The sequence below is a fragment of the Sylvia atricapilla genome, chromosome 1 (genome assembly GCF_009819655.1).
Source record: "Sylvia atricapilla isolate bSylAtr1 chromosome 1, bSylAtr1.pri, whole genome shotgun sequence".
Lineage (NCBI taxonomy): Eukaryota > Metazoa > Chordata > Aves > Passeriformes > Sylviidae > Sylvia > Sylvia atricapilla.
In genome coordinates, this window is record NC_089140.1 from 108,893,701 (window position 1) to 108,901,811 (window position 8,111).

The 8,111-nt window shown below is 39.0% G+C and overlaps 1 long non-coding RNA gene across 1 annotated transcript in view; it reads left to right on the forward strand.

Annotated features, from left to right (window-relative positions):
- The window catches only part of LOC136368246 (uncharacterized), a 198,689-nt gene that overhangs the window by 40,415 nt on the left and 150,163 nt on the right, over positions 1-8,111 (forward strand). The gene's annotated exons all lie outside the window — the stretch shown is intronic.

Here is an 8,111-nt window from a genome sequence, read left to right on the forward strand (position 1 = left end):
AAAAGTATCACATAGTAAGCAAATGTCATCTAATCTATCATTTTATTTTGCCTTAACACTTTGACATCATTTTTCTGGAGTTTTATACAGAGTGATTATTGGCTTTCACACATATTTCAGATAGTGATGTAAGTGTCTTTTCAGGAAGTTAAGTTAGAAGAAAAAAAATCCATCTTCGAATTTATAGCAACTTTGCTTACAGTCTGATGTTGCTACCAATTCCAGTGCAACAAAGATAATTTATCATTTATCTTTTGTGTATTTAGAACCTGCCTAAACAGAAATGAACCAAAATTATGTTACACAACACCAGTTTTTATGCTCAAGCAACTTTAGTTGAAATATATGGGAGCACCGATGCAAGTCAAAAATGGGTCAATAGACAATGTTAATTAGTATTTTACGTGCACTTAAATTTTATAAAAAGGAAAAAAATAACAAAATGACAACTGGTGACAGTTTCAGATGCATATTTATATAATGATGAATCCATCATGTTTTCTTATTGTGACCAGTTGTTAAACAGTGTCTTGTAATTCAGGATACAGTGCCATAAGTTATGAAATACAACAGTCACAAAATGACAATTTAGGAAACAAAAGCTGTTTAGTTGACATCCATCATGTACCTCAGCTTCTGATGTTCATCATGTGCTGTTGGGCCTATCTGCAAATTTAGATAGTCACCTGTTAAATCTTCTTATTTTTTCTAGCTTTTGGGAAAGCTCTTAGAAACAACAAAAAATATACATATATTATTACAGGCTTCCTTCCAGTTCCTTCATTAAAGATTTGTTTCAAGCCAGTCAAAACCTAGGTAAAACAAATGGTAATTTTATACCTGCAGACTTTGATTTTACAGTGATCCAGTACCAAAGATCTAGGTGAAGGTCTGTTCCTCTGCCAGTCACTGCAGGCTCAGGTTGTAAGGGAGGTGAATTGTGACACCAGAACAGGACTCAAGAGACAAAGGTTCCCCAGGATTCCCTATAGGATCTTGGTAAGTTGTTTCATTTTTCTGAATTTTCTGTAAATTGTCCTTGAAAAGGGGTTCTTGCAACTTAATCTCTTCCCCTTAGGAATATGATTATAAATTCATCAGTGATTTCAAGATGTTCAAGTGTTAAGGTGTTTTGATAACCCCCATAAATACATTGTCAGTAATGTGCCTGAAGCACACATCCAGAGGGACATCTCAAGTCTTTGATGTTAAATGTCTATTATAATGAATGCTATTTGACTGTAAAATCCACTCTAGATCAAATGTTTGAATATAAATAGCAAAATAGCAGCTATTGGACATGCAAAATTTATAAATATTAGTAGGAAAGCAATGTTTTTTCTTGTGTTGTTTCTGGGTATGTACATCTGACTTTTTTCTTTGTGACCTTCTTAGTTAATATACTACTGAATATAAGTGACCCGTGGTAAGCTGTAGGTGCACTAAGAGTCTTAGTAAGGGACTGTAGAAATCCATGTGTAGCAGGTCAACAAATAGAAACTAAATAGCCCCATCTGGGTGAGTACTAGGGGATGGATTGCAGTGTCCAGGCTTGTACACACTTCCTAAATGGCATATTCCATTGCCATGCTCAGAGACAGAATTAAAAGAGATACATCCATTTTTATTCTGAATCTTATCAGTTCTGCTCCACTGTCATGTGGGGGGTTGCTTTAAATTGTATTACACCTAAGTTCAGAGTTTAAACTCGGTTCAGCAGGATTGCTAGTGTTTGCAAATAGCTTTCTTCTTCACCTTTGAAAATTGTCAAGTCTCAGTTCTAGGAGATTGTCTGGGATTGGTACTTCTTATGGAGGAATCATCTGAAAGCATCTGAAACAGGCAAGTCTTAATGGAAAACTGTCAGTCAACACTGATGTTAGCCAATATGGTTTGCACATTCATAGATGTGTAACCATTGGGGAAAAAGAAAAGAGAATGCAGCTCTTGGGTTATTTGGGATTTTTCTTTTTTTCCAGTCAAATCAGTACATGTTTTGATTCAACTGAATATCAGTAGTTTTGAAATGGTGGGATATATATCCTGTAAACATCCCACACAGAAGTGTACATGTCCATGGCCCTCTCTGACAGAAGTCTCACCAGAGCTATCTCTTAATTTGTTCTATAACCATTTGTGGTTCACAGAGTAACTCACTTGCTATTTTAGCCTCCTGAAACTAGAGCTTATTACTTTGTCACTTATCCTGAAAATCCTTTGTTATTAGCTAAGATAAAGTATGTTCAGACCTTTATTACTAATATGTGGTGACAGGCATGAGTCTTTTTCACAGCATTGCCTCTTTCTGCTTTTAAACATTTCTAAAGTTGGTCACAGGAAAATCATACAGTAGGAACAAAAATAAGTGAAAACTGAATCTAGGATTCAAAGTAAAACCCACAAGCAATATTCAAGAGAACAGAGGCTGAGGTGCAAAGTTCATGTAAAATTAGGCAACATGGCAAATTCTTAGCAATATATATTCTTGTTTTGATTTGTAGGTTAAAGGAGAAAGAGAAGGTGAAAGAGCAACTAGTCTTTTCCCTGGGGGGCTCAGGTGCGATGAGACAAAAGGGGAAAAGAGAGGGGGGGAAATGTCTAATTCTGAGAAGTGCTTTAGACCACATCCATTCAATTAATACAAAAAAAAAAAATCAAATGCGCATAAAGTTATAAGGTCAGAGTTTACAGCAGCCTTCCAGTACCTGAAGAGTGCCTAGAAGAAAGCTGGAGAGGGACTTTTTACAAGAGTATGTAGTGATAGACAATGGAGAACGGCTTTAAACTGAAAGAGGGTTTAGATTATATATTAGGAACCAAAATCTTTACTGTGAGAGTGCTGAGAGACACTATGCCCCATCCCTGGAAGCATTCAAGGCCAGGCTGAATGGGGCTTTGATTACCTGATCTAGTGGAAGGTGTTCCTGCCTCTTTTTGCAGGGCTGGTCTCTGGTCACTCCTCTCCCAGTTCATACTTGTGCCCAGTTTTACTCCATCCTAGTTGCAAAATCCAGCATTTCAACTCATTAAATTTCATTCCCCTAGTCACCGCTCAATGCTCCAGTCTATCTAGATCTCTCTTCAAGTCATCCCATCCAGAGAGGTTGAAATTAGATGATGTTAAAGGTCTTAAGATTCTGTGATTTTATTACATCCCCAATAACTAACAAACAGGACCTGACTACATCAGCAGCCCCGCTCATGTCACCAGGAAATGTTGAATAGGAAAGCCCAGTGCTTTAAAGGACTGGAGTTCACTGTCCCATCTAACTTATGTTTTATTCAGTCAAACTTGCCTAATGCAAATGGCAACAGAAGAGAGTCAACAGAAGATCAGTTCTAGCATCTTTCCTGACAAATGACCATCCTAACCCTAAGAATTTCCAGTAAGGAGGATTCAACAGTCTTCCCATTGTCCTTTTATTCCTACTGGAAAGTTTAACTGGTAGCTTACTTTAATCTTCCTTTTTTGCAATTTGTCATTCTTTGTAAATGCAAAGAACGCATAATTCCTTTCTAATGCACCTTTTAAAAATTGTAGAATCACAGAATGGATTGGTTTGGAAGGCCTCTTAAAAGATTATCTAGTCCAGTCTCCTGGGCTTGTGATTACTGCCTTACTGAAGTTTCTAGGAGCCTGTAAGGACATGGAAACCAAGATCCCTTTTTCTCTTCAGACTGACTACTTTATCTTTATTAATGTGAGACATGTGACTCCTCCTGAGCACACTTCTCACTTTATCTATCAAAGACATAGAAAATTTGAGAATATGTCTATATATTGCACCTTGGGGGTCTTTTTAGTTAATTTGGAATTATTAATATATTATAGCCTAACCTAGTTGAAGATGTTCCTGTTCATTGCATTGGGCTAAATGACCTTTAAACATCCCTTTCAACCCAAACCATTCTATGACTCTGTAAAAAGGTGAAGTGACTTTCTGTTATCACCACCAGTCCATTGATAACTGGCAAACACATTACAGAACCTCTTTTGTGATTTGACTGAAATCTGCCTCAAAAATCCATTGAGTTCTGTTCCCTGAATTCCCAACCAAGACACTCCAAATTCCCTTCTAAGGTTACCTACTGACACAGTGCAGAGGCACATGCAATAGTTTTATGTTTATTAGTTCATGTGCCTCAGCTGCGACAGAAAAAAATAGTAGAATAATACTCTTTTTCTTCTGAGACTGGGAATGCCACATTCCTGTATCTACAGCCTCTGAAAAGTTACACTGTACTATTGCAGCTAATACTGGACTTGACAGAATAGAGTAAGATCAGCAGAGATTTCTTTCATCAAAGGTGCAACTTTCCAAAATTGTCTTTCTGTTACATATCGTTCAATCGTTCAGCACTGATGAAAACTCACAGACTAAAAAGAGGGTGATACACAAGTATAACATGGTAAAGGAACAGTTGCAGAGCAGTCCTGCAGAGGAGGATCTGGGGCTGCTGGCCAGCAGGAGGCTCAGTGGGAGTCAGCATTGTCCTGGCAGCTCAGAGGGCAACCTCCAACCTGGGGCACATCAGACATAGCACACCCAGCCAGTCTTAAAAGGAAATTATTCCATTGTGTTCAGGGTTGGTCTGGCCTCACTTCAAGCACACTGTGCAGAGGCCCCACACAAGTCAAGAAAGATGTAAAGGTCCTTTAATGTGTCCAGGGGAAAGCAACTAAGCTGGTGAAAGGGCTGGAAGGAATGTTCTATGTGAGGTGTCTGAGGACTTTGGGTTTGTCTACCTTGCAGAGAAGAAGGGTAAGGGGCAACCTCATTGCCTCCTACAGCCTCTCCAAAAGAAGTGGAGAGGGGGGTGTTGATCTATTCTCCCTGGTGTCCAGTAACAGAACATGTGGGAACAGCTTAAACCTCCACCAGGGGAGTTTCAAACTGGACACCAAGAAGCATTTCTTTAATGAGAGGCTGTTCAAACACTAGAAGAGGCTTCCTAGAAAGAGGCGATTGACGCCCCAAGCTGTCAATAGTTAAGAGGCTTTTCAGCTGTTTCCTTAATGACATTACATAAGCTTTTGGTCAGCCTTGAAGTGGTCAGGCGGTTGGACTGATTGTTGTAGGTCTCTTCCAGCATTCTATTTATTTTATTCTATTCCACTAGCTGCACAGCAGAGCAATCATTTGTTTATCTACCTAAATGCTCTCTGTTGTGAGTCTTCCCAGAAAGAGAGTCACCCCACCTTGAAAAGAGTCTACAGGCAGTTTCAGAGCAGTGCCAGAGGGAAGCAACAAAAGGGTTACTCTGCCACGCCTTGTTTCACACACACATAAAAGACGGTATATCACGCTGTCAGTAACAAAACGCCTGTGTTCAGGGCAAGGATCTGGCCTGGCTATTTTACAGCTCTGCCAATCCCATAGCTCGCAGCTCACAGGCTTACTCATTTCCACAGCTGCACCTGGCACCCGAAAAGTTAAACAACCCTGGCCACACCAGAAAAGAAAAAAAAAAAAAAGAGAGAGAGAGAGAAAACCAAAAAACCACAACCAGGCAAGTAGCAAATAGAAGAATGTATATAAAGAAAGAGCTGAACAGAGAAAGATCAGGAGAAAGCAGTTAAGTGAGAGAGAGGACGTAAAAGCAAAATAAAGGGAGGGATTATTCCTGCTTGAATTTGTTTAAGGCGCATGACAGGAGGCATGGAGAATCAAAAACATAGTTAGCCCATACAGGAACAACAATGACTCCATTTTTAGAATGCCAAGTGTTTGCTTAAAGTATCAAATCCTGGTGCTAATCTACTCTCCTCAGTTAGAGCATTTTTGCCTGCAAAAAAAATGCAGGTGCTTGGTCATGTGAGCACTTCGAAGCTGGTGACTATACTTATTGCAATTGCTCTGGTCTCAGGAGTTGTCTGGGGGTTAGAAACCCTCTGTGATGTGTATAATTTTTTACATATTATGTATTATTCATTACTTATTTTGAATAAAAAAATATTATTTTGATATATCCGTGCAATGCCCTGACACTCTGCTTTCTACTGGGATCTCTTCCCAAAAAATGAGTGGCATCTGCGACCACAGTACAGTAAAGGATCTTTAAACAATGCAGAAAGGAGTATAGATGTAATCTCAAACAATGCAAAATATTTATATAATAGCTTCATGTGAACATAAATGAATTTCAATATTTCATTACTAAGAAAATACACTGAATTTTCCACCTTATCACCATTTGCCAGGTACTTGTCTCATTTGGTTGAATCACTTGTCAAGAAGAAGAAACTGTATTGTCCTAGAAAAAACAAAACAAAGAACCAAAACCCACAACTGTTGTAAAGTTAACCTTGCTTTTGCAAGAAGCAGAGATGGACTCTGCTGGTCTGATCAAGCATGTCCTTGTCCTCCACCCCAGGGAAGCGAGAAATTTCCTGGCACCGGTGTAAGGAAGATTAGTCAGCATGAACAGGGAGCGGCAGGCAGAGCTGGGGGCAAGGCAAGGTTTCAGGGAAGTCACCAAGATCCAGCCACCATGGCAAGGGTGTGATAGCAGCTTGCTGCAACACCTGTGCTTACAACCATTATTCCTGAGAGCAAACACTCTCCCTCCAGACACAAGGTAGGCTGTTTTAGATGATAATTAATTTGCTGTTAAAACTTTACCAAGAGAATTTAGACAGATGATTGTACTTTGAGACAACAGCAACCTGGCACATGCCTCACACCTTGAAAGCCCCTCTTCTCACCAGGAACTAAGAAGGGCTCAGCTTCTTTTATGGTTTGAAAAGCAAAGATTAACTTTCTCTTAGGTCGGCAGTGTCGGTGAACTCCGAATTCCTGCTGTCCCCAGTGGGAAAACAAAGATCCTCCTGAGCTCAGTGGATCCTCCTGTGCAAGCTGACTGTAGGGACAGAACTGGATGTGAGAGGAGGAGTGTTTAGCTGCTGCCAAGTTAAACTGAGGGAAAGGCAGAATGAAATTCAGCTTCAGTGGTTGCTGACACACTTACTAGCTGTTTTAAAACAAAATTGATACTGTTTGACTTTTTTTCATAACAGCAGGGGAATTATTTTTGTAAAATAGGGATAACAGAAGTTTTTCATACAAATCAGCCAAGTTAAAGTGAAAAAAAAAACAACATACAACTTTTTTTATGATAGCTGAGATTCTTGTAGGATGTCTAAGACATGTAGCTGGCCCACACTTAATGGCCCACCCACTGAGCTCTGGGAAAAGACTATGGCATTCACTTCTCCTGTAAACACATGTGACTTCAAAGGGAAATCAATGCTGAGGCTTTCTCAAAAAAATAATTTAGATTTTAGTCCACCATATCAGCACTTGAAGTTGGCAAATAGTCATATATATATGTGTGTGTGTGTGTGCATATATATATATACATATATATACATACACACTATCACCTCATTAACAGTGTGCTGGATCAGTAACTAAAAACTGTTTCAGAATTCCACAAAGTAACCTACAGGTTTGAGAAGAAAGTTGTAAATCAAGATGCTTCTCTTCCAGCCTTTTGATGTAAAGAAATTCTTAACCATCAGGCTAGGAAATGTAATATACATCTGAAAGCAGAATCTACTTCTAAATCACTAAATTAAATGGTGTTAATATGAATGCTCTCCCAGACATGTTCTGCCTCATTTATCTCAAGCAGGAATATCTAAAAGAAAACTTCACATTACTTCTATTACCATTAGTTGCCATAGCTACAACGGCTGTTAAACCTGGGCTAAAATACACCCCTGTCCTCGAGACCCTGAAGAAGATCCTCACAGGATCTCAGTGTGTACTGCTGTGTGAACGTGCATAGTTCTGTGTGGTTATAAAGTGCTCAGTCCAGCACAGTGACTCAGTGACAGAACAAAGGCATACAAAAGCCCTTAATATTGTACACTTCGCTTATAATGGTTCATTTAGGCTTTTTGTTTTCTTTAAATTAAGACAAGTATTTTTGTTTTCTTTAAATTAAGACAAGGCATATCAGCAAACTCTATAAATTGGGATATTCTAAGCAAATAACACAAACAGATATACATCACGTCAGAAAAACTTTTGAGCTAAAGCTCTTGCCCTCATGATGGCCATGGAAATTATAATTGTTGAAACTGACATCGAATTATTTACTGTGCA